At 38.8% G+C, this 26,004-nt stretch overlaps 1 protein-coding gene across 3 annotated transcripts in view; it reads left to right on the forward strand.

Annotated features, from left to right (window-relative positions):
* Nucleotides 1-11,629: 11,629 nt before the first annotated feature.
* BTBD10 (BTB domain containing 10) overlaps nucleotides 11,630-26,004 on the forward strand; it is an 89,734-nt gene continuing 75,359 nt past the window's right edge. For all 3 annotated transcript variants that reach the window (XM_029914572.1, XM_029914574.1, XM_029914575.1), the window contains exon 1: nucleotides 11,630-11,794. The gene's annotated coding sequence lies outside the window, so the exon portion shown is untranslated. The remainder of the gene's footprint in view (nucleotides 11,795-26,004) is intronic.

A 26,004-nucleotide genomic window follows, 5' to 3' on the forward strand; every position in this document is an offset into this window, starting at 1 on the left:
TTATTCTAGCATACACATTTTATAAGCTTGTTGAGTTCGTTCCTAAAAAAGTACAGTTCCAGGGGCGCCTGGGTGGCTCAGTCGGTTAAGCGTATGGCTTTGGCTCAGGTCATGATCTCACGGTTCATGGGTTCAAGCCCCACATCAGACTCTGTGCTGACAGCTAGTTCAGAGCCTGGAGCCTGCTTCAGATTCTGTGTCTCCCCCTCTCTCTGACCCTCCCCTGCTCGTGCTGTCTCTCTGTCACTCAAAAATAAAGAATATAAAAAAATTTTTTAAGTATAGTTCCAGGTATGCCTGGGGGGCAGTTAAGCATCTGACTTTTGATTTTGGCTCAGGTCGTGATCTTGCAGTTCATGAGATCAAGCCCACATAGGGCTCTGTGCTGATGGTGCAGAGCCTGCTTGGGCTTCCCTCTCTCTCTGCCTCTCTCTCTCTCAACAGAAATAAATAAACTTAAAAAATAAATATAGCTCCTCAGGGTGTCTTGGGTGGCTCAGTTGGTGAAGCATTTGATTCTTGATTTTGGCTTAGGTCATGAACCTTGAGTTCAAGCCCTGCATGGGGCTCTGAGCTGACAATGCAGAGCCTGCTTGGGATTCTCTCTCTCCTCTCTCGTGCGCTCTCTCTCTCTCTCTCTCAAAAAAAAAACCAACTTAAAAAAATACAGCTTCAATTTTTATTTGGATACTAAAATAATGTGTTAATTTTAGGAAGAATTGTTATCTTTATCATATCCTATCAGATAGTAAGGCTCTTTATTTTTTCTGATTTTCTTTTAGGACTTAAAAAATTCTTTTAAAGCTTATTTATTTTTGAGAGGGAGAGACAGAGCACAAGCAGGAGAGGGGCAGAGAGAGAGAGAGAGAGAGAGAGAGAGAGAGAGAGAGAGAGAAAGAATCTGAAGCAGGCTCCAGACTCCATGCTGTCGGCTCAGAGCCCAACTCAGGGCTCAAAGTCACAAAGTAAGAGATCATGACCTGAAGTGAAGTCAGACCCTTACCCAACTGAGCCATCCGGGTGTCCCTTAAAACTTTTAATAGAGTCTAGACATTTTTTCTGGAAAAATTTTATGTATCCTTTGTTAGTTGCTAAATACTCTACAGTTTTATTTATGTGTTTACTGACAATAATTTTTTTAATGTTTATTTGTTTATTTTGAGAGAGAGAGAGTGAGCAAGCGAGCTTGAGCAGGGGAAGGGCAGAGAGAGAGAGAGGGAGACAGAGAATCTCAAACAGGGTCTGTACTGGCCACACGGAGCCTGAAGAAGGGCGCACACGGTGAGGTCATGACGTGAGTGAAGCCAAGAGTCGAACACTTAACCGACTGAGTCACCCTGGTGTCCCAATGCTACATAATTTTATAACTATCATGACAGATATCTATGTTTGTATCACATTTTCTAGTTGGTTATTTTGGTATAAAGGAGCATTATTCCTTTTTGTAATTTTCTCTTATATCCAACAGCCCTCCTGAACTGTCTTATTAACTCTAATAGTTTGTCTCTTGATTTACCTTTCCATGTAGATGATCATATAATTTCGAATAATAACACTTTTATTTATTTTCTTCACCTAATTACATGTGGTGTTTTTCTTCTTCTTTTCTTACAGTATTATCCAGCCCCTCTAATACCATGGGGTTTTTTTTTTTCCCTGTTTTTATTTATTTATTTATTTTTGGGAGACAGAGAGAGACAGCGTGAGCAGGGGAGGGGCAGAGAGAGAGGGAGACACAGAATCTGAAGCAGGCACCAAGCTCTGAGTTGTCAGCACAGAGCCTAACGCGGGGCTCAACCCCACAAACAGAGCCAAAGTTGAAGGCTTAACTGACTGAGCCACCATGTTTTTTATTTATTTTTGACAGACTGCACAAGCAAGGGAGGGTCAGAGAGAGAGGGAGACATAGGATCCGAAGACAGGCTCTAGGCTCTGAGCTAGCTGTCAGCACAGAGCCCGAAGCAGGGATTGAACCCACAAACCGTGAGATAGTGACCTGAGCCAAAGCTGGATGTTTAACCTACTGAGCCTCCCAGGTGCCACTCTAATACCATGTTAATAAGTGATGTTATTAGGCATCCTTATTGTATTCTTGACCTTAATGGGAGCATGTAATTTCTCAACAAGAGAATGGTCATTTACAGACTGATGACATTCCCTTTTATATCTAGTTTTCTAAGGGTTCTTCTGAAATTATAAGAGGGCATTAAACTTTATAAAATACTGTGTCTCCAAAAATATGTAATTTTTCACATTGATGTGATAAGTTAAATATTTTTGCATGCCTGGGCTACTTGATACTGATATGTTCTCACTTTTTAAAATAGTAAAAGTTGGGGCACCTGGGTGGCTCAGGTCATGGTACTGCGGTCTGTGAGTTCAAGGCCCATGTCAAGCTCTCTGCTGACATCTCAGAGCCTGGAACCTGTTTTGGATTCTGTGTCTCCCTCTTTCTCTGCCTCTTCTCCTCCTCCTTCTCCTTCTTCTCTCTCTCTCAAAAATAAACATTAAAAAATAAAAAGGTAAAATAGTAAAAGTTATTGTACATTCAGAAGCATTTAATAGATTTTTAAGAAAAAAGAAAATAAACACCCATTACTCATTACTGAGATTATTGCCAATATCCTGGAAATTCCATATAAACCCTTCCTTAGTCACACACCTCACCCCCCCCATCCTTATCTTCTTACTTTTACATTCATCATTATTCCCTTACTTTTCTTTACAGAAAACCAATCAGTCCTTTGATTCACATGGCTAGTCTAACATTTTTTTCAAATGCATGCTGTTGCATTCTGTCTTCCCAACCTGTGATATCTATTTTCTCCCCTTCCAGTATGGCTAAACCCCTGCTCCATATTTGTAGGTTTTTGCTAGTCAGCATGTCAGTTAAAGGTACTTACTTCTGAATTAGTTAGGGTGGACAGACTGGTGTAACAGATAGATCCCAAATGTATACCCACACAGATTAAATAGAAGTCTATTTCTTATTCATATAACATTACTGGAATAATACTAATATTACTAGGCAGGTTAACTATTCAACGAGATGGTTAGGGACTCTACTATGGCGAACACTAAGGTTGTCTCCAGTTAGCGGGAAGCAAAACGGGTAGGAATGCCATGTGAGAAGTTTTTACTGCCAGGCCTGGAGAGGTAACATCATCCCTTCACATCCATTGTCTATGATATAGCCACACAGCTACACCTAATATTGTAAAGTGAGGTGGAAGGAGGCAGTTGTAAAGTGTAGTTTCTGCCTATGTACATATTTTCCAGTGACCAATTGATACTAGGAAAGCACAGGTTTTTGGTGACAAGCTAGACATCTCTGCCACAATCTCATAATATGAAAATCCTTCACAGTGGGGATTACTCAGTCATATGGTGGTTCTATTTTTAATTTTTTGGCAACCCTCATACTGCCTTCCATAATGGCTATACCAATTCACATTCCCACCAAAAATGTACCAATTCACATTCCCACCAAAAGTGTACAAGGGTTTCCTTTTCTCTACATCCTAACCAGCACTTGTTACTTCTTGTCTTTCGATAATAGCCATTATAACTGGAGTGAAGTGAAAGCTCATTGTGGTTTTGATTTTCACTTTCCTGATGATTAATGATGTTGAGCACCTTTTCCTATACATGGGGGCTATGTATGCTAAGGGAGGTCCCCTTTTAGAAATGTCTGTTCAAGTCCTTTGCCCATTTTTAAATCGGGTTATATATATATATGTTTTGCCATTAAGTTGTTTAAGTTTCAGAACTATTGTGGTTTTTTTTTTTTTTACTCATTTATTTTTGAGAGAGAGAGAGAGAAAGTACGCATAGCTGGGGAGAAGCAGAGAAAGAGGGAGAGAGAGAATCCCAAGCAGGCTCCGCACTGTCAGCACAGAGCCCAGTGTGGGGCTTGAACTCACAAACAGAGAGATCATGACCTGAGCTGAAATCAGGTGTCAGACACTTAACCTTCTGAGCCACTCAGGCATCCCCAGAAATCTTTTTTAAAGCAAACTAAAACAGGGTGGTTACAAAAAAAAAAAAAAAAAAAAAGGATCCAAAGAATTAGCTCAGATATCCAATCCATAGGATTAAAGTCCTTTTTTCTTTTTTTAATTTTTTTCCTGGTTTTTATTTATTTTTGAGAGACAGAGAGAGACCGCACAAGCAGGGGAGGGTTAGAGAGAGAGAGACACACAGGATTTTAAGACAGGCTCCAGGCTCTGAGCTAGCTGTCAGCTCAGAGCCCGACGGCAGGCTCGAAACCACGGACCGTGAGATCCTGACCTGAGCCGAAGCCAGACGCTCAACCGACTGAGCCACCCAGGCACCCCCCTTTTTACATCACTGAAGTATAACTTTCATAAAATTCACCTATTGAATGCAGTGTTATTTAGTATTTATAGAATTGTGCAACTACCATCCATACGGTTTTAGAAGATTACCATCACTTCAGTACATTTCCTTGAGCACATTTGCAGGCAATCCTTGCTCCCACTCAAAACACCCACAACAGCTTTGTGTCTTTATAAATTTGCCTTTTCTGGATGTTTCATCTAAATGAAATTATACAGTGTGTAGTCTTTTTCATCTGACTTCTTTTCACTTGGCATACCGGTTTTGAGATTTATATATGTTGTAGTACATATCAATATGTCATTCCTTTTTATTGCTGAAGAATGCTCCATTGTATGAATATACCACATTTATCTATTCACCCGTTGATTATTTTTAGTTTTTGGCTACTACGGATAATGCTAATATGAACCGCACACATAGGTTTTTGTGTGGACATATTTTTTTTTTGTTTCTTTTGGGTAGATTCCTAATGATGAGGGAGCGTGAGGCAGGCAAAACACAAGCTAGCACCCTCCTCCCTGGTGGGACATGTGTGATATTCCTTGGACACCCCTGGCTACCCCAAAACAAGAAAGAACAAAAAACAAATGGTTAAACTGGTAAGAATCTCCACCAGTTTCACAGAAAAAGGCAATCCCATCAACAGCCTAAAGTCCAGGAACTCCCTAACGTCTAATGTTAATGCCTTGCTAGAGGGAAAAACAACCTTAGCTTGACAATAGCTAGGCCTCCAATAGATTTTTAGCATGTGAAAGTCTCTTTGAAAACTCCCTCTTGACTTTATCTCCCCAGACTCCATAAAATGGTCATCCCCCCCCCTCCCCCCAACACACTTAGAGTGCAGTTCTTCCAACCTGGGAGTTCTGTTCCCATGTTTTAATACGATCACCTTTTTGCATGAATGATGTCTCCAAGAATTCTTTCTTGGCTGTTGACTCTGGACTCCACGACCCCCCCCCATCACCCCTAAACGTATGGTAAATTTATACCTAATTTTAAAAAAACTACTGTTTTCCAAAATGGTTGTAATTTACGCTCACATCAGTAATGTATGATGGTCAGGTTTACCCCTATCTTTATACACTGTCATTGTTTTCATTTATAGCCATTTGAGTGAGTGTGCAGTTGTAACTCATCTCATGGTAGTTTTAATTTACAGTTCCTTATGACTAATGACACCGAGCACATTTTCCTGTGTGCATTAACTATTTGTGTATCTTCATAGACATGTCTGTGCATGTCTTGCTATTTGTGAATTGGGTTGTCTTATTAAGTTGTAAGAATTCTTTATGTACTATGGATACAACTCCTTCAAATGATTTCAAACATTTCCTTTCAATCTGTGGTTTGTCTTTTCATTCTTTTAATGCTGTCTTTTGAAGTGCAAGGATTTTCAATTTTACTGATTATATTTATCATTTTTAATTTAAGAATTAAATCTGTCCATTTTTTAAAATGACTTGTCTTTGGTGTCTAGGACTTCTTTGTTTAACCCAACAACATGCAGGTTTTCTCCTGATTTCTTCTATCAGATTTATAAGTTTTTTTTTTAAGTTTATATTTATTTTGAGAGAGAGAAAGCTCGTGAGCACAGGGGGGTCAGAGAAAGAGGAAAGGAAGAGAGAATCCCAAGCAGGCTCCGTACCACAAGCACAGAGCCCCATGTGGGACTCTAACTCATGAACCGTGATTTCATGACCTGAGCTGAAATCAAGAGTCAGATTTTCTACTGACTGAGCTCCCCAGATGCCTCTATCAAATCTATAGTTTTACTTTTTATACTTAGGCCTATGATCTATTTAAGGTTAATATTTTTGTGTATGATGTGAGATAAGGATCTAAGAGTTTGTTTGTTTGCTTGAAAAGACTATCCTTTACTCATCGAATTATCTTGGCACATTTGCTAGAAATCAACTGACCATAAATATAAAGGCTTAATTCTTGGACTTATAACTTATTCCATTAAGCAATATGCTTAGCTCTGTGCCAACACCACACCATCTTGATTCCTGTAGTATTGTAATAAGTTTTGAAATCTTGAAGTGTAAGTTCTCCAACTTCGTTCTCTCTGGTTTTTTTTTTTAATTTTTTTAATGTTTTTTATTTACTTTTGAGAGACAGAGAGAGATAGCATGAGCAGGGGAGGGTCAGAGAGAGGGAGACACAGAATCTGAAGCAGACTCCAGGCTCTGAGCTAGCTGTCAGCACAGAGCCCGATGCAGGGCTCGACCCCACAACCATGAGATCATGACCTGAGCTGAAGCCGGACGCTCAACCGACTGAGCCACCCAGGCACCCCTGTTCTCTCTGTTTTTTAAATGTTTACTCATTTTTGAGGGAGAGAGAAACAGAGCATGAGCAGGGGAGGGGCAGAGAGAGGTAGACACAGAACTTGAAAAAGGCTCCAGGATCTGCTCTATCAGTACAGAAGCTGGACACTTAACCAACTGAGCAACCCAGGCATCCCTGTTATTTTTTAAATGCATGTTCTAAAACTTTTGCATGTCTATGTAAATTAAAAAAAATTTTTAATGTATTTTATTTATTTTTGAGAGAAGAGAGAGAGACAGCGCGAGCAGGGGAGGGTCAGAGAGAGAGACGCAGAGACTCTGAAGCAGGCTCCAGGATCTGAGCTAGCTGTCAACACAGAGCCTGACGCAGGGCTTGAACCCACAAACCATGAGATCATAGCCTGAGCCAAAGCCAGATGCTTAACCAACTGAACCACCCAGGCACCCCTATGTAAATTTTATCACCATGTTGTTGTTTTTTTTTATACAATTTATTTTTTTAACATATGCAATTATTTTCCGTCATTTACAAAACAGTAGTTTCAATGATACTCCAAACATAAAAGCAAAGTAAAAAATCAAAACCCCCACTTCTATTCACCATGTTAATCTCTAAAAAACAAAGCTTAAGAGGAATTGTCAAAAGCTGTGAAAGTTCTGAGATTTTAACCCACTGCAAGCTAACAAGTTAAAGTTTGCAGACCCCTACTTTAACCCAACATTCCAGGTCATTATGTCCCCATTCCATCTTATTTTTCTCATGTTACTTCCTATTCATTCTTTTGAACGGCTCATTATTGCCCCTAAAGTTACATAGCTTGGCCATTTATATGCCTTTGTTGATCTCTCCAGTAGAATGTCTTTTCCTGGGGACCTGGCCGTATCAGTTGGTAGAGCATGTGACCTGATCTCTGGGTTGTGAGTTCGAGCCCAATGTTGGGCGCAGAGTTTACTTAAAAAAACCAAAAACAATTGTTTTTTCCTATTGTCTTCATGAATGGATCCTATCTAGTCTTCAAGGCCCCAAATCAAACATCCACCCTCCCCCTTCCCTGCACCTTCTTCATCTCTTCAATTAGAAGTAATCTTTCCTATTTCTGACTCCTCACAGCACATTATCTCTATTTCCTTACCCCCCAGCTTTCTTTCCTTTTGTAACTTACACATCTCATTTAAGGAAGTAGAAATATTGCAGGATTAAAAAAAATGTTTTTTATTTATTTTTGAGAGCAGGGGAGGGTCAGAGAGAGAGGGAGATAGAGTGCGAAGCAGCCTCCAGGCTCTGAGCTAGTGTAAGGATGCAGGTCTGAACCAAACTGACTCTAATCATTAGACAATAGAAGGGCACACGTTGCCCAAGGCAGGAGGGACCACCCTTGTAACACCCAATCAGGAAAGGCCAGCTAACACCCTTAACATTTCTAAGGGCAGGCCTAGAGATAGAAGCTATAGATAATCATTTATTGCTTAAGGCTAGTTACACTCTACTGGAGGGTCCTGGGTCTACTCTAATTGGTTAACACTCTAAATATTGTAATTGGATAAACTGTTGTATAATAATGATTGGATCACTATACCTGTGTCACAATTTCCTGTAACTCCCCCTTTGTTCGGGGGCTCTCAGCACGGATCCACTGCGCTGGTGAAGTCTGTGAGCCCGAGTTTAGGTCCGGTGAGCCTAAACCCGCAATAAAGCCCTTTGCTTTTGCATGTCTGACTCGGTCTCCCTGGTGGTTTCTGGTTTTTGGGGATGATAATGAAATCTTGGGCATAACACTAGCTGTCAGCACAGAGCCCAATGTGGGGCTCGAACTCACGAACCGTGAGATCATGACCTGAGCTGAAGCCGGACACTTAACCGACTGAGCCACGCAGGCGCCCCAATTTTTTTTTTTACCTCAATACCCAAGATTCATTGTCTCACTGCATTGAAGAATGAAGAGGTGGACACAAAATGAGCAGCAGGCAAAAGTTTATTAGAGTATAAGATAAAAAGGTAAGCATTGTAGGAATGCTCTTTATTGAGAAGGGTCATTCAAAAGTGAATTCCTGGTCTATGGACATGCTGTTCCTTGTGGGTCATGTTTTATGGTCTACTACTTATTTTTAGTCAGGTCCTTTGTCAAATGCCTGAGGGAAACCTGAGGAGGTAGGTGGTGTTGGTTACATTCTTAAGAGGGACTTTATGCCTGAGGGAGTTTGCTAGTTTTCAGATGTTCCCAGCATTGTTTTAAAATATGTGTTTACCCCACCCCACCAGGGACCTTCAAGCTTTAGCCCCTCCCTTTCAGCTTACAGAATCTTATCTTTTCCTATCCTAGAACCTATATATTAATAATGCCTGTACTTCCCCTAGTATTCTTACATAGGTTCTTAATCTATAAATATGTTTGCTGAGTAGAGTTCTTTTGGGGTTAGTGTGATTTGCCTGTTCCTACCACTAAGTGACAGTGCTCAAATTTTATAGCACTAAGAAATCCCAGGCTTTAAAGTTAAATGGGATTTAGGTTCTTTGGCTTACTGATTTGTTGAGCAAGTATTTCACCAGAAGTCTTTTTTTTTTTAAAGTTTATTTGAGAGTGATCAAACAGAGGAGGAGCAGAGTGACCCAGAGAGAGAGACTCCCAAGTAGGCTCCATGCTGATGGGGGGGGGGGGGAGGGGGTTTCAATCTCAGGAACCAGGAGATCGTGAGGTTAGCTGAAATCAAGACTTAGACGCTTCACTGACTGAGCCACCCAGATGCTCCTAACTAGAAGTCTGACTATCCTCTGCTGTGAAACAATCTTGTCTTACCATATTACAAGGTGCAGTAATACAACCAAAGTAACTGTTCAATGCTTCTGTATAAAACTTCTCTTTATTTGTATTGATCTTTTTGGTGCATATTGTGATTGATATTGTAGAAGAAAGATTTTCATTAGGGGTCTGAATCTTATCTCAGTCAGCTAGCACTTAGAAATGATGGTGTAGGCAATTTGGGATGATGTGAATCAATGGCATTACCTACTAGACATATAGATGCTACCTCAATGTTCCTCAAATTAATATTTGATAGGTTAACTTTTTAAAAATAAAACTATGGTGATAGTTTTATTAGATTTTCAGACTTCTTGCTTCTCCCTTCATCCTTCCTTTCTTGGAATAACAGAATAAAATGGACTATATAGGCCCCTCAAAGCAAGGTAAAATGTTTTGGCCAGATTCAAGTATGGATCAAAGTTTCTATTTTTCATCGAAAATCTTTGCTGACATAATTCCTCCAATGTTTCCTGGAGAATCTCTGGAACTTGGACTAGAACTTGTGAGTTATGCTAAGGAGAGCACTGGATTGGCCCAGAGCAGAGTTAGAACTACTTTTTGTTTTCCTATTAAGTATTGGGCTTATTTGTAGGGAGGATAGGCTGAGCCAAATGACACTATTGTATACATAAATATATTTAATAAATATGAAAATAACGTGGTCTAAAGGAAGATTGGTGAAAACTCTATAGAGTATCAGAAACTTTCTGTAGAAAATTATAGCTTCTATTGACAGACCTCTAAACCTAACTTGGACTACAGAATTACCTCCCTTGATATTAGCTTAGAGCAGAACATTTTGATAATAAATCAAGATTGGTAAGGTTTTTGTTGTTATGTTGCCAGAGGATGTTTCTGAAGTGTCTCCATGAGATTCCCTGTATTGCAAATTTGTTAAATCGCTCTTCTTAGAAATCCTCAGAGTATTGGGAATTTCTAATTTAACAGAATGTTGGCAGTAACGATTGGGCATACCAGGGCAATAACTTGTTTCCCTTTAGGTCTCTGGTATGTGAATGTACTTGGATGAGGACGAGGATATTCACTATCCTGTACTGTGCTGCACAATTCATCCCCTTAGCATAAACCTTGGTTTGGAAAACACTTAATCACACGTGGGAGCCTGGGAGTTTTTTCTCTTCCGAACTAAACAATGATTACAAGTTTTTCAACAACGTTCTTTCCGTAAGCTCTGTTTTCACACCAAATTACTCAAACAAGGTCCTCTTCCTCCTTGCTCTCTTGGCTTGCAAGGCTCCTCCCACTCTTCTCAAAACTGGGGAACTCTTACTCATCCTTCAAGATTCAGCTCAAATGTCCCTCCTTGGTGGAGGCTTCCTCAACCGGGCAGGCAGAGCCGGTTACTCCCTCTCTGCTCCCGTAGCTGTCTGCGAGCAACCCGGTTTTTATCACAGCACAGTTGCATCTTCAGGCAAATCTTGCCCCAAGGTGTGCGCTTTCAGCTCGGAGACCGCGTCTCTTAGTCACTCCTACCCTCCAACCCCCGGGGTGGATCGCCCAGCGCTTGGCACATGGTAGGCTCAGAGAAGTTGGTTGAAATTCTTAGTAATTGGCGACCTTCCGACCACAGGAGCAACATGTGATCCAGGGTCCTCCTGACGTGGGGTAGGCGGCCCAAGTGAAGGAGGAGTTTCAGGTGGCACCCGATTCCCGCCAAGCCAGTTTTTAAAAACAAACAGCTGCGGAAACCGGGGTATGGAGGGTGGGCCTCCCAACGACCGCCTTTCATGAACCCAGGTGGGTTAAATCCCGCCACCTGAGCCCGCTAAGGCCATTTCGGAGTTTGCTCAATTAAGGGAAACGTTTTCCCAGAGCAGTCGGGGTCCCACCGATATTTCTCTAACTCTGGGCTGGAGACGCCATCCGTTTTTTCTAACGGTGACAGGAAGTAGAAGGAAAAACGTGGGGTTCGGAGGTTTGGGGGTAGTTCTGCTCGCGGCCTCTCAGACACGAGGATCGCCGACGATCCGGGGCTGACATCGGTGTGGGCCAGCACCCAGCACTCTGCGACTCCAGCCCCAAGGCAGAACGCCCGCCGCAATCGGCGGATCCTCCTTTTCGCCCCTCGCCTCCGGTGCCCCGCCCACTCCCGGGCGCTGAGCCGCCATTCTCGCGAGAACACCGCTAGCCTCGCCTCTTCGGACTCCGGGCTCTCGCGAGAAGAGGCTTAGGAGCCGGCCTGTAACCTGCCCCGGCGGGTCGGCTGGCCGCAGCCGCCTGAGTGGCCGCTGCCACAGACACAGTTGAGGAAGAAGCGGAATTGTCGGTGGCCCCCGCCTTTGCCTAGGTCTTCCGTGGATACTCAAGAGGGACTTGCAGGTTCGAGGGTGACTGGACTTAGCCGGGGAACTCGGTGGGGGCGGCGCCGGAGGCTGGGCTTGGCTGGGCGAAAGAGGAAGGGGGCGGAGGGCGAATCTGGGCTTGAGCGCGGGGCTGCTGTGGCGGTGGTCCGGGCGTCCCAGACCCTGCTGGGAGGCGGTGGGTGGGGTTCAGGGCTCCGGCAGCTCGCCCCCGATTCGGAGAGGCAAGGATGGGACTTGGGTTTTCGGGGGTGCTGGTTTTGGGTTGGGAGTCCCGAGGCCTTTCCCCAGGGATGAAGGCGATACCCTCATCCTTCCTTCCCAGGGCTGAGTAACCTCGTGCCCCGCCCCTTTTTCTGTCACCACTGGGCTAACACGGCGACATCCTTAGGAGGGCGCATCACAATAGGGGACTGAGTGGTAGGCAGTCTCCCTTTGGGTGAAGAGGAGTGAGACTCCAAAAATGTGCTGCTTGGTTTTCTGCTATAACAGTATCACGTTATGGTAAAGCTTTGTTTTCCCAAGTCCTACGCAGAAAAGCTATTTTTTTTCCTCTTCAGGTGCAAGTCCCGTAACACCCTTTTTTCCCCCTCGTTAATGGGGTGCTGGGACGCGAGAGGTCATTTGATCATTGTGGGGGCATTGTGGCCATCCCTGGGTCCCGTAGATTTAATTCAGTAGTTGTCAGTATTTAGAGTCCATGATGAAAAGTCACTGATCCACACTTGCTAAAGGTAGAGCCTCACTTGTCTCTGTGCACTTAGCATATAAAGATTATTTAACTTTTTTTAGTCTTTTGGAGTTTTCATGCTTTTTATTTAAATGCACATTCTCAATGAAACAGCACAGTATTTAGATTTTATTTGGACAGTTAGGTCCCCCTTCCCCCTTGTCCCCCCCCCCTCCCCGCACACAAGGCTTTGATCAGGGCCTTTTAGAGAGGGTATTAGGGATAAATTTTGAATGAATAGAGAGTGGAATAAGACGTCTATGAGGATTGCAACCATAAGGGCCAAAAAGTTTCTATGCTGGAGAGCCCATCCAGGACTAAAGTCCAAGCCTTGAAAATGAGGACTGCAGTTGTCATTTGAATGTAAATTGAAGAGCAGTAGAAAATACTTGGGGAAGGATTTGATGGTTGTTGAGACTGTTAAGAAGTGAGGAGAATTACTTTTGAAGGTGTAAAGTGTTTTATAAATTTCCCTAACATTTCTCAGAGTTTATGACCTATCTGCTATTGTTGTACATAAAGATAAACTAAGGGAGATTCTGAAGCATGGAGTGTGATAAAAAAAAAACGTGGAGTTAACATAGTGTTCAATCAGGAAAGCTTTCAGGAACTCAGCAGTGTTTTTGAGTTCTTTCACCTTTTTTTCCTCACTCCCAAAAAAGCTTTCAGATGGGCTTTTTAACTTCTGGTGGTCACCCTTCCACCAGTCTGAATTTTTTTCTTTGTTACACTTTTCTTAAAACCTTATGAAAAATAATTTTAAAATATTTTTATATTGTTTATTTTTGAGAGAGAGTGAGCAAGTGAGCGCAAGCGAGCATGGCGAAGGGACAGAGGGAGAGGGAGACAGACTCCGAAGCAGGCTCCAGGTTCTGAGCTGTCAGCACCGAGCTGGATGCCTGGCTAGAACTCACAAACCGTGAGATCATGACATGAGCCGAAAATTTATTTGTTATTAACTATTAAGTTGCAAACCAGCAAGATCTGCTTTGTGTTTTTGACATTGAGGTGACTTGATAAAGTATGAGAGTGACCTGGAAAATAAGCACCTTGCCTAGGAGTACATTATGAATAGCAGACTCCTATGCCTTCAGGTACTAGGTAGATGGAAGTGAGTAACTGCACTGGAGAGTTTATGCTTCATCTTAGGACATTCAGGTCTCAGTTCCACCTGTTTAGTGCCATACATTTAGTGCCCAGTTTTCAGCCTTTTTAATAGAACACAGAAAATCTAGGTTTTTGCTTGCAGTCTGTTGATTGTTAAAAATATTGACTAATTAAAACAATTAAAGGTAATTTAATGTGGCCCAACCAAACCAAAACCTGTCAGTAGTTGTATCCTGCTTTCCAGTTTTGGACCTCTGTTATAGGCAGAATGAATAAATTTTACAACTGAAAAATAAAAAAGATTTAAAGCAAGTATGCCAATTAGTTTGGAATTTCAAACCTATGAGGATTTGGGAAAACTGTCAGGTCTAATTGAAAACAGGTAAGTTTAATAGCCAAATTTAATAGTCTTTAAATACAAGAGGGCAAATGGAACTGTTTACATACTAACATTTTAACCATGGAGACAACTGAAGTAGTAACTTCTTAGTATTTATGGTTTAATGACTCCGGGTTCTTTTGTTTTTGTTTTTAAATATAATTTGTTGTCCAGTTAGCTAACATACAGTGTGCTCTTGGCTTTGGGAGTAGATTCCCATGATTCATCACTTACATACAGCACCTAGTGCTTGTCTCAACAAGTGCCCTCCTCAATGCCCATCACCCATTCCCCCCCATCAACCCTCAGTTTGTTCTCTGTATTTATGAGTCTCTTATGGTTTGCCTCCCTTTCTATTTGAAACTATTTTCCTCACTCCTCTCCCCCATGGTCCTCTGTTAAGTTTCTCTTAATCCACACGAGTGAAAACATATGGTATCTGTCTTTCTTAACTGACTTACTTCACTTAGCATAATACCTTCAGTTCTATCGACGTTGCTACAAAGATTTCATTCTTTTTCATTGCCAAGTAGTATTCCATTGTATATATTAAACCATATTGTTTTTATCCATTAATCAGTGGATGGACATTTGGGCTCTTTCCATATCTTGGCTATTGTCAATAGCTTTGCTATAAACATGGGGTGGGGGTACATGTGCCCCTGTGAATCCAGCACTCCTGTATCCTTTGGATAAATTCCTAGTAGTGCTATTCCTGGGTCATAGGGTAATTCTATTTTTAATTTTTTGAGGAACTTCCACCCTGTTTTCCAGAGTGGCTGCACTAGTTTGCATCCCCACCAGTAGTGCAAGAGGGTTTCCATTTCTCCACGTCCTTGTCAACATATTTTGTTTCCTGAGTTGTTAATGTTAGCCACTGACTGGTGTGAGGTGGTATCTCAGTGGGGTTTTGATTTGTATTTCCTTGATGATGAATGATGGTAAGCATCTTTTCCTGTTTCTGTTGGCCATCTGGATGTGTTTGGAAAAATGTCTATTCATGGTTTCTGCCTATTTCTGTACTGGATTGTTTTTCGGGTATTAAGTTTTTTTTTTTTTTTTTTTTTTATACTTTGGATACTACTAACCCTTTATCCGATATTCCATTCCATTGGTTGCCTTTTAGTTTTGTTGATTGTTTCCTTTGCAGTGCAGAAGCTTTTTATCTTGATGAGGTCCTAGTAGTTCATCTTTGCTTTTAATTCCCTTGCCTTTGGAGACGTGTCAAGCAAGAAGTTGCTGCAGCTGAGGTCAAAGAGGTTGTTGCCTGTTTTCTTCTATAGGATTTTGATGGTTTTTTTGTCTCACATTTAGGTCTTTCATTTTTAGTTTATTTTTGTGTATGGTATAGGAGAGTGGTTCAGTTTCATTCTTCTGTATGTTGTTGTCTAGTTTTCCCAGCACCACTTGCTGAAGAGATGCTTTTTTCTGTTGGATATTCTTTCCTTCTTTGTTAAAGATTAGTTGGCCATACATTTGTGGGTCCAATTCTGGGTTCTGTATTCTATTCCATGGTTCTATATTTCTGTTTTTGTGCCAGTACCATACTGTCTTGATGATTACAGCCTTGTAGTATAGGCCAAAGTCTGGGATTGTGATGCCTCTTGCTTTGGTTTTCTTTTTCAATATTACTTTGGCTATTTGGGGTCTTTTGTGGTTCCATACAAATTTTAGAATTATTTGTTCTAGCTTTGAGAAGAATGCTGGTGCAATTTTGATTAGGATTGCATTGAATGTGTAGATTGCTTTGGTTAGAATTGACATTTTAACAGTATTTGTTCTTCTAATCCATGAGCATGGAATACTTTTCCATTTTTTTGTGTCGTCTTCAGTTTCTTTCATAAGTTTTCTGTAGTTTTCAGAATACAGATCTTTTATATCTTTGATTAGGTTTATTCCTAGGTATTTTATGGTTCTTGGTGCAATTGTAAATGATATCGATTTCTTGATTTCTCTTTCTGTTGCTTCATTATTGGTATATAGAAATGCAGCCAATTTTATACATTGATATAATCCTGTACATGGATTTCATCCTGCGACTTTGCTGAATTCATGTATCAGTTCTAGCAGCGTTTTGATGGAGTCTTTCATATTTTCCATGTATAGTATTTTGTAATGACTCAGGTTTCTGAGCAAAGTTGATTTAAGGTATCTTGTAAGGAAATCGGTTCATTGAGAGGTCCTTTATTGTACTTCCAGTCAATATATGAAGTTAAACTTAGGAGATTCTCTGTAACTCACCTGTGGTTTTGAATGTTTATTGGTTGCTCTGCCATCCCACATTGTCGTCCGAGTCATTGGCTTTTACTAGAAGCAGTATTGGTTCCTTTGATTCTGTTCCTGGCAGATGAGAAGAGGAGAAGGTGCACAGTGACAAATTGGATGTGGAGAGTGTGATGTGACGCAAGCATTCATGTTCCTCTTCTTTAGACTGTACATTAAAAAACTGATTTAACTAGTTTTTCTTGTAAAAATAGGTACTTTGATGAAACACAGTGCTTTTTACATTGTAGAGCTTGGTGACATTTGTAGAATTGAACCCTGTGGATTAATGCACATTTACCCATTAATGTGAAATCTTTAATCACATAATCTGATTAATATTTAGTTGGTCTGAAGGGAATGGAAGTTTAGAGGTCAGACCGAGAAAAAAAGTGGACCTCAAGAGTATTGAAGGCGAGGTGGAGGGTCTTTGAGTGTAAGGGTGAGAGAGGAGGCTAGGTAAGAGGCTAGGTAGGGAGAGAGTTTTGAAAAGGAAGATAAAATGGGAAGTACCCTTTTGTCTACTGTGTAGTTTTACAAAGTTTTTCTAAATTTACCATAACTCATAGAAACAGTACAGAGAATATTGTTTTTTTATGAGGACTGTTTTGGTAGTTTGAAGACTTGATTTTCTACCTTTTAGCTCAGTCTTCTCAAGATCAGACTAGTTTACTCTCTCTTCATGCAATCTCTCCTCTTCTCTCTAGTATAGGAAGTGAAACAGGCACCTATATAATGTCTTATGTTTGTGAGGTGTTGCTGTTTGATAGTTTTAAAAACATTCAGAAGAATCTGTTGTATATTTGTGGGGATTGTTTGTTGAAGAGGGTAACATTATTTTCTCCTTCCTGTGTTTCTACCATGACTTGTAAACTAGAAAGTTGTCTTTTGGAAGTAGCTTTCCCCTTTTTTCTACCTTTTGAGATGTTTTCTCAAGAAAGCATTAGGTGAAGCTAGGAGAAGGGAGTGAGTATGTTCTTGCTCAGTTCCTTTTGGTTCTGATTTTGGAGCTCCCAATTTTTAGGATATACATTCTCTGCATATGTGTATGGTTGATTTCTCTGAGCAGGCTGAGCCCTAGGAGGGAAAAGGAGATGGAAAGCTACAGATCTAAGTAAGTTTAATTTATGTTTGAAGTAATAGGAAGCTTTTTTGACCACTGATTTTAGCTGTATTTTTATCTTTATTTGTCTGACTCCTGTGTTTTGTTTCTTTGTTGGTTATGAACCCACAGTAAGGGGAGGAAGAAGTAGTTAGTTATTCCTCCTCATTAAGGGAGGAAGAACTATTTTTTTTTCTCCTTTTGGATAGAATGTTTATTAGGGTTCAGGTTGCATTTCTTCTACTATGGCTTGCTCTGGTTTACTTTGGCAGCCATGAAACACTTCCTTGCTAAGCAGGAGTTGGAAGGCAAGCAGTCAGAATTCAGAGATCCTCCCTGAGAGAGGATTAAGAGGTTAGTAAATGTTAGTGGTAGGTGATGGGAATACAGTGAGCTGAGTACTTGAAATAGTCTAAACTTGAACATTGAATGAATATTTTATGTAGAATATGTGACCTCATGTCACAGTAGATTGCTAAAGATCAGTAAGATGTTAAAAGATATCTTTGCCATTTAAAACATTTTTCATTGCCCTTAACTAAAATTTATATTTTCTGATTGAAAATATAAAATATCTGGTACTTGGTGCTTATTTTTATATTTGTAGTTAAAATGAGTTATCTATTAGTAGTTTTGTCACAAATTGAAATTAACATTTAGTATTTGGCTGGGGATGAGAGTCTCATAGTGAATCACTGATTGAAGTACTTTATTAAAAACTATGAGGGGCGCCTGTGTGGCTCAGTCAGTTAAGTGTCCGGGTTCGGCTCAGGTCATGATCTCATGGTTTGTGAGTTCAAGCCCCACGTCGGGCTCTGTGCTGACAGTTAGCTCAGAGCCTGGAGCCTGCTTCCAGTTCTGTGTCTCCTTCTCTCTCTGCTCCTCCCCCTCTCATGCTCTGTCTCTCTCTGTATCAAACATAAATAAAACATTAAAAAAATTAAAAAAAAAATCTCACCTTAAGTTTTAAAGTTCAGATACCTCAGAATCTGAATCTAAGATCTGAGGCACAAAATTGTGCAACAAAGTATTTTGATAATTTTCTTATTCTTGGATGATCATACAAATAGTGCTGAAGTACTTTAAATCAGTAATACTCTAATTTTTGGAAGAACAAACTGAAATACAGAACAAATCCTCTTACTCAATTTTGGTAGAAGTTGTAGGTTGGTAGTGGGAAAGCTGAGACTAGAATACAGATCTGCTAGTCTCCTGATTCTGAGTGGTTTATTTCAGTTATCTCCCTAATGGGTTGCATGTATTTCTGGAAGTATGTATATAATACTGGAAGGCAGTATATGTGCATTATATATATGTGTGTACATATGTCGCTGTTAAATTAGTTGAATTCAACATTAAGAAAGAGTAAAAGTGTCATTTTAGAAGAAAAGTGGTGTGACATCTTTAATTGCTTTCATTTGTCATTCATCAGTGAATATTTAACAGTAGTCTTGAACACTTGTTGGTTTTGAAATTGTTTTACAATGGGTACTTTGAAAAATTACTTATAAAAGTATTTTTTGAAGTAATTTCTTTTCGACCAAAAAAGTATAATGCAGTGCATGCAATTTGGGACATTTACCAAAGAACAAGGAAAAAAATGGCACTGAAATCCTGTGACCCAAAGATAATTGCTTCTAGAGTCTGTCTGTCTGTCTGTCTCTCACACACACACATAAACATACACACACACAGATACACATACACACCTTTATTCTGTATGTAATGACTCAAACATTTTAAGAAATTAAAAGAAAATTTGAATAATGTAACAGATATGTAATTAGACTTAAAAATTAACATTTTTCCTTTTCCCTCCCCTTCCTCTTATCATCATAAATGCTTTGATAAACAATATTTGTTAGGATAAGATTTTAAAAGGCTTCTTGTGTCAAAGTGTATGATACCCTACAAGTTTTACAGTTAATATTCCCACAAGCATGAGTAGCCATTATGTCTATACTTTAGCCATCATTGTTCGTCATTAAAACAAACTAACCAGCAAGCCTTTGACAATTTGATGGGTCAGACATCTCAGATTTAACTTGGATTTTTATATTACTAGTGATGTTGAATATTTCTTCTTTTCCTCTTTTTGGCCACTTGTATTTGTAAATTGCTAGTTCATGAACTTGGCCTATTTTTCCATCATAGTGTTTAGGTGCTTTAATATGGATATATAAATATTCTGTGTTTAAGATTTTTAGTTTTTTATTTTGTATGTAAAATCTTTCAGAGTTTTTCATTTATATTTATGTGAATTCTATGTAGTCTAACCTAATCCTTCTTGAAGCCTATGTGCAGTCCAGTTCTGATCCCTGATGAAATTTTTACTAGTTTTTGTTGAGTATGTTAGCTTAAATTGGCTGGCAGCACATTTCTTTTTCTCTAGCAGTCTTTGGCTTGATAGGTTTATTTGTTTCTGTTTTTGTTTTTGAGGCTTAGAAAGGTTTAGAAATCCCTTTATTCTGAGTCAGATAATTACTTATATTTTCTCCTTGATTTTTTTTTTTATGATTTTATGTTGTACTTTGAAATTTTTAATGTGGAATTTGGAAAGGATCTTCTCAAATAGGTAAGGAGTTAATTTTTTAGAAGCTGTCTATCTAACCTTGAATCTGTCTGTAATCCAACTATCTATCTCTTAGTGATTTGAAATGCTACCACTGGCATTTTTTTATTTTCTGGGTATAGCATTTTGATTGGTTGTATATTAAATTTGAGGGAGTATATAGTATGTTGGAAAAAACATTGAATTTGGCTACAGAAGTATGTATCTGTGTCTTATTTATTAGCTGTATGACATTAGGCAAATAACATAACCCCTTTAAGCCTAAGCTAGTTTCTCATTTTTTATAAAGGTATCATCTTTATATAGAAGATTCCTCTTGTGTCTTATAGAATTGATATGTGAATTAGTATACATAATATATATGAAAATCCAACCTGTTATCCCAGGTTTCCTGATTTAGATGCATCTAGCCCCTGAGCCTCAATCCTACTTGAAGTCTCATTAAATATTTTGCTGTAGTTCACTTAATGCCAAAACATGTTTACTTACCACTGGTCTGGTAAACTTCCCAAATGAGGATGGCTCCACCTTTTTATTCAAGAACCCATTTTGGTATGTCTTGGTCATTGCTTACTATACTAGATGGAGATATTTAGTAGGAGTTGAGTGAATTTGAGTGACATCGCAGTCCTTTTCATTGCTACTAAATCTGCATTTACATTTATAATGTAACATCTGTTTATTTAAACAAAACCAGAGTACGGGGTGCCTGGGTAGCTTAGTTAAGCGTCCGACTTCGGCTCAGGTCATGATCTCACAGTTCATCGATTCAAGCCCCGCGTTGGGCTCTGTGCTGACAGCTCAGTGCCTGGAGCCTATCTTCGGATCCTGTGTCTTCTTTTCTATCTGACCCTCCCCTGCTCTCACAGTCTCTTTTTCTCTCAAAAATAAATAAAACATTAAAAAAATTTTTTTAAAACAAAACCAGAGTAACATTAAATGTTGCAATTTGGAACATGCCAATAGTAGGCCTTTTATTTTAGAGTATATAAATTAACACATGGTTCAAATATCAAAACTATATAAAAAGAATACTCAAAAGCCATGCTTAACATCTGTATTGCTGTCACCCCAGTCCCATCTGCCCCCGTAGGTAACCATTTTTGTTAGTGTCTTGTTTATCCTTCTAGAGTTCTTTTTGCAAAAATAAATACATGTATATTTGTATTTATGTATAGATATATGTGTATATTTGTAGGAAACTGTGTTATTCTTCACTTGTTTCTTCCTTTCATTTAATAATATGTCTTGGATATATAGTCCATAGTTGTACACAGGGATCTCCCTTATTCTTTTTTATAGATGCACCGCAGTTTATTCAGTTAGCCTCTTTTGATGCAGATTCAGATTGTTTTCAGTCTTGTGCCATTACAAATAATGCCACAGTGAATATATTTTGAATATTTTGTTTTGTATTTATAGAGTTGTATCTTCAGGCTAGAGTCTTACAAGTGGGACTGGTAAGCATTTGTATAATTTAGATATTGCAAAATTCCTCCAAGGGAGTTATAGTGTTTGCTTTTCATCATCAGTGTATGAGAATATAGAAAATACCTATTTTTCCTCAGTCGTAGAGTGTATGGTCAAAATTGGAGATATTATTTTCCATTTCTCTTATGAGTGAGGTTGAACATACTTTCATAGATTGAGGCCATTTACCTTTATTTTCCTGATAATTTCCCATGTTTTTTGTGCACTCTCTATTTTTTGTGGTGGGGAGCTGTGGGGTTTTTTCCTCTGTTTTTAAAGAGTTTTTTTTATATAGTAAAAAGTATTTTTTAAGTTTTGTTATTTCTGCTTTTTGTAGTGCAATGGTGTTTATGTAGTCAAATAAGAAAGGCTTTACCTTTTTCCAGGTTATAAAGGAAATCACCTATTCTAGTATTTGTATGATTTCCATTTTTATAAGAGCTGATCCATTTGGAATTTATCTTAGTATTTGTGAGATATGGGCATAATTTATGTCTTCCCAATGTTACTTATCCATTGGTCCCAATACCACCTATAAGTGCCTGTGTTTACCTCAAGTGATAAACTACTTTTTTATCATATATAAAATTTCATTATGTTTTAGAGATCTATTTCTGGACCTTTTATTCTGTTCTCTTGGTTTGTCTGTCCATTCATATACCAGTATCACAGATTTGGTTTTTGAAGTAAGCCTTAATGATCTCTGAATAGAAGACAATAATTATTATTATTTATTAAAAACTACTTTTTCATGTTTGTTTATTTTTGAGAGAGGAAGAGAGAGGGCACAAGCTGGGGGGAAATGTGGGGGTGGGGACTGAGAATCGGAAGCAGCCTCTGCTATCAGCATGGAGCCTGACATGGGGCTTGAACTTACAAACCACAGGATCATAACTTAAGCCGAAGTCAGATACTTAACTGACTGAGCCACCCAGGCACCCCGAAAATAATTTTTATTTTGTGAAAGTGTAACACTACCTGTAATATTAAGACACAAAGATTACATACAGTGTGTGTGTTTAAGTATTTTGTCTCAAGGCAAATTTTAGATTCCTTAAAATGAAGCATTTAGAGGAAAAAACTCTTGGTGGTGGAGGCTCTGATATTCTGCCTCTAACTGTGCTGGCATCTATGGTAGTTGCTAGCCATGTATCACATATTGCTATTTAAATTTAGATGAATTAAAATGGAAAATTAAAAATTTCCTTAGTTGCAGTACATTCTAAGTGCTTAATAGTCACATATGGCTAGTTGCTACTTTTTTTTTTTTAATTTTTTAATGTTTTATTTATTTTTGATACAGAGAGAACCAGAACATGAGAGGGGAAAGGGCAGAGAGAGAAGGACACAGAACCAGAAGCAGGCTCCAGGCTCTGAGCTGGCTGTCAGCACAGAGCCTGATGCGGGACTCGAACCCACGAATGTGAGATCTGACCTGAGCTGAAGTTGGAGGCTTAACCGACTGAGCCACCCAGGCGCCCCTAGTTGCTACTTTTTGGACAGTGTGGACATAAGCCTTTTTCATTATAACATGAAGTTCTGTTGGGTAGCACATCAATCTAGAACTTGAATATACTTAGGGCCTTTTCTGGCCTATTGAGTTAATGGCAGATAAACAAGCAAAAATCTGAAAGTAATAGAAGGTAATGGGAATAATGAGCAGGGCAAAATGTAACAGTGTAATAAATATTATATGAAGGAAATATGTGACTTATTTAAAAAGTCTCAGAGAGAGGAAAAAGACATTGTTTAAAAGTCACTTTAGGGCCGAACAGAGTGGCGCAGAGGAAGCGTGCTGGGCCCATAAAAGTCACTTTAAAGGGTCATGGAGGAAAAAAAACACTTAAGAATCTTTGTTTAAAGGGTGCTTGTTCTTAGGAGTTGCATATAATCTCCTTCGATTTAGGCACTTCATCAGCTTATTGGAGATTTGCCTCTATTAAATTTTATGTCAAGATGATTTGCTTCAGTTAAGATGTTTACAGTTTTGAAGGCAATACTATTTGGTCACACAAAAAAAGGAAAAATAGGAACATATACATAGAAAACAAAACTTAAAGTTTTTTTAGAATATCAAAAAAATCCTAGATCTTTCAGTGAGTTTTAGGAATTTAGCACTATAAACAACATCTAGTTCTTTACAACTGTCCATGTAATACAGGTACTTAGAAAATGCTTAAGATATGGAAAGATTTTCAAATATCCATTGATCTGGTTAAGATTGGATAAAACAAATGAAACATTTCTTGAAGTGTTAATGCCTTGAATAAGCATTCAGCAGAATTTGAATAGAAATTCTATGAAATCTGTAAAATCAACTACCTCAAAGATGTTATCTCCAGTGGCCTCTGGAAGATCAGGGACTGAATGTGAGTTGGTTTTGGGAGTCTTACATTTTGGTGGATTAAATACGGAGGCAAAGAACCTTACTTTTAATGGAAATTCCATGCAATTTTATTAAATCTGCGAGTATCTCTAGCAGTTAGCAAAATGCCTGAAGAGGTGTTAAGTACCTAATGAATACATTTTGAATGAAAGCATAAATTATTTAAATTTGATATCATGGAACTAGTTACACAAAATTCAGTCAGACATAATCTAGTATAAAAATAACCTGAATAAACTTCTCAGCTTTATTTACTTGCCTTACTTTAACTGCAGCCACTCAGAGAAGGATAAGCCTTGACCATTGAAAGGGCTTCCTTCTGTGAAACTGACAGGCAGCTTTGAGGAATATTTTGGGGAAACTTAATGGTCGTTTGATAATATTGTTAAAAATGTTTTCAGGGCTATTTCTTATTCTTTTCCTCCTTTAACCCCACTTTCTTAGTATATATTTCCTGAGAGCAAGTGTTGGCATTAGAAATTGAATTATAATATTTGCTCATTTGAGGAGAGGATTCACATGATTGGTGCTCCTTACCATAACTAAAACATGGGTTTAATTATATGATGCTATTCTTTTTTAAGACAAATAACTAAGTTAAAGACTGTCCAAAAATCTTCATAATTTGTATTTCCCCTTTACTAGTGGATTGTGTTAAATGAAATGCCTTTCAGTTTTTTTCATCTTCACATTAAAACATTTTGTAAAAGCTTATATACAAGTTGTACTAAGCTGTGGCAACACACATAATCATACTTTGTTCTTGTCCTCAAGGTTCTTACAGTTTAATGGAAGACACCTGGCAGAAACATTCTCCCAATGCATAATGATGGGGCTCTAGGACATGCGACCCCAAAATGTGGTACTTTGGCATATCGAGTATTTTAAGATGAAGTAATTTGAGAAATGGCGTGTATAGGATGGACTTTCTGACCTGCCCCTTAAGCAAGTTGAAAAACTTGGGAATGAGAGGTATCTTCCTTTACCCAGAGGAAAGGATTATCCTTATATCTGAAGATGAAGGGATACAGAGAAGAATCTGAGGAATAGGCCGTTTGCTACACTTAGCTCATACTCTTTGTCCTGTTAGATCTTTCCACAACTTTCCACTCTTCATTACATAAAAACTAAATAAGGACAGTCAGTTTTAATAATTTCTTCAGGTCCATTTCTTTATGAAGGCACCCGTGTCATGTAAAATTTATATTAAATAAATCTATATGCTCCTCTTCTATTAATAATGTCTTTTGTTACAGAGGTTTCAGTTGAGAACTCACAGGGTATTTTTCCTCTTCTACAATATGTGTTGACCATATTTAAGCAGTCAGAAACAAGAAAAAAACACTACACTTAAACAAGTAATTCTGTAACAGAGCCACCTCCAAATACTTTATTGTAGATAATGTAATATTATCATTATGGAAACCACATGTGTTGTAGTCAGATACTATAAGGAATATAGTGAGAAGTCTCAATCCAGCCTTTCTGCAGAGGCAACTAATCGTAAGTTTTATGTGATATTTATAATGATTTTAAAAACATATGCATGCATAGGTGTTTGCATATGTATTTTGTTTATTTTTATAGTAAGCCCTATGCCCAACAAGGGCCTTGAACTCACAACCCTAAGATCAAGAGTCACATGCTCTACTGACCGAGCCAGCTAGGCACATTGTGTTTGGTTTGCATATATATTTTTATTATTTTATTTCTTTTTTCTTTTTAAAGTTTATTTTAATTTATTTTGCCAGAGAGAGAAGTGGGGGATGGGTAGAGGGAGACAGAATCCCAAACAGGCTCCGTGCTGTCAGGACAGAGCCCTGTGTGGGTCTGGAACTCACAAACCATGAGATCATGACTTGAGCTGAAGTCAAGAGCTGGGTACTTAACCAACTGAACCACTCAGGTGCCCCTGCATATAAATTTTTAAAAAATACTGGAGTACATAATGCACATCTATACCTTGCTTTTTAGTGTAACATATCTTGGAAATGTTTTCCTAATTAGTATACAAATTATCTATCTCATTTTTACTGGTTGCATGATATTGTGCAGATTTTTAACCGGTTTGTTTTTGATGAACATTTAGACTGGTTCTAGGATTTTGCTGTGACAAATCTTTGAAGTCAAGGAGAGAATATAGATGTATGCTTTATGGGTATATGTGTATGTTAGTGTAGTGGTATGTATAATTAGAACGAAGGACAGAGCAGAATCTTAA

The sequence above is a fragment of the Suricata suricatta genome, chromosome 11 (assembly GCF_006229205.1).
Source record: "Suricata suricatta isolate VVHF042 chromosome 11, meerkat_22Aug2017_6uvM2_HiC, whole genome shotgun sequence".
Classification (NCBI taxonomy): domain Eukaryota; kingdom Metazoa; phylum Chordata; class Mammalia; order Carnivora; family Herpestidae; genus Suricata; species Suricata suricatta.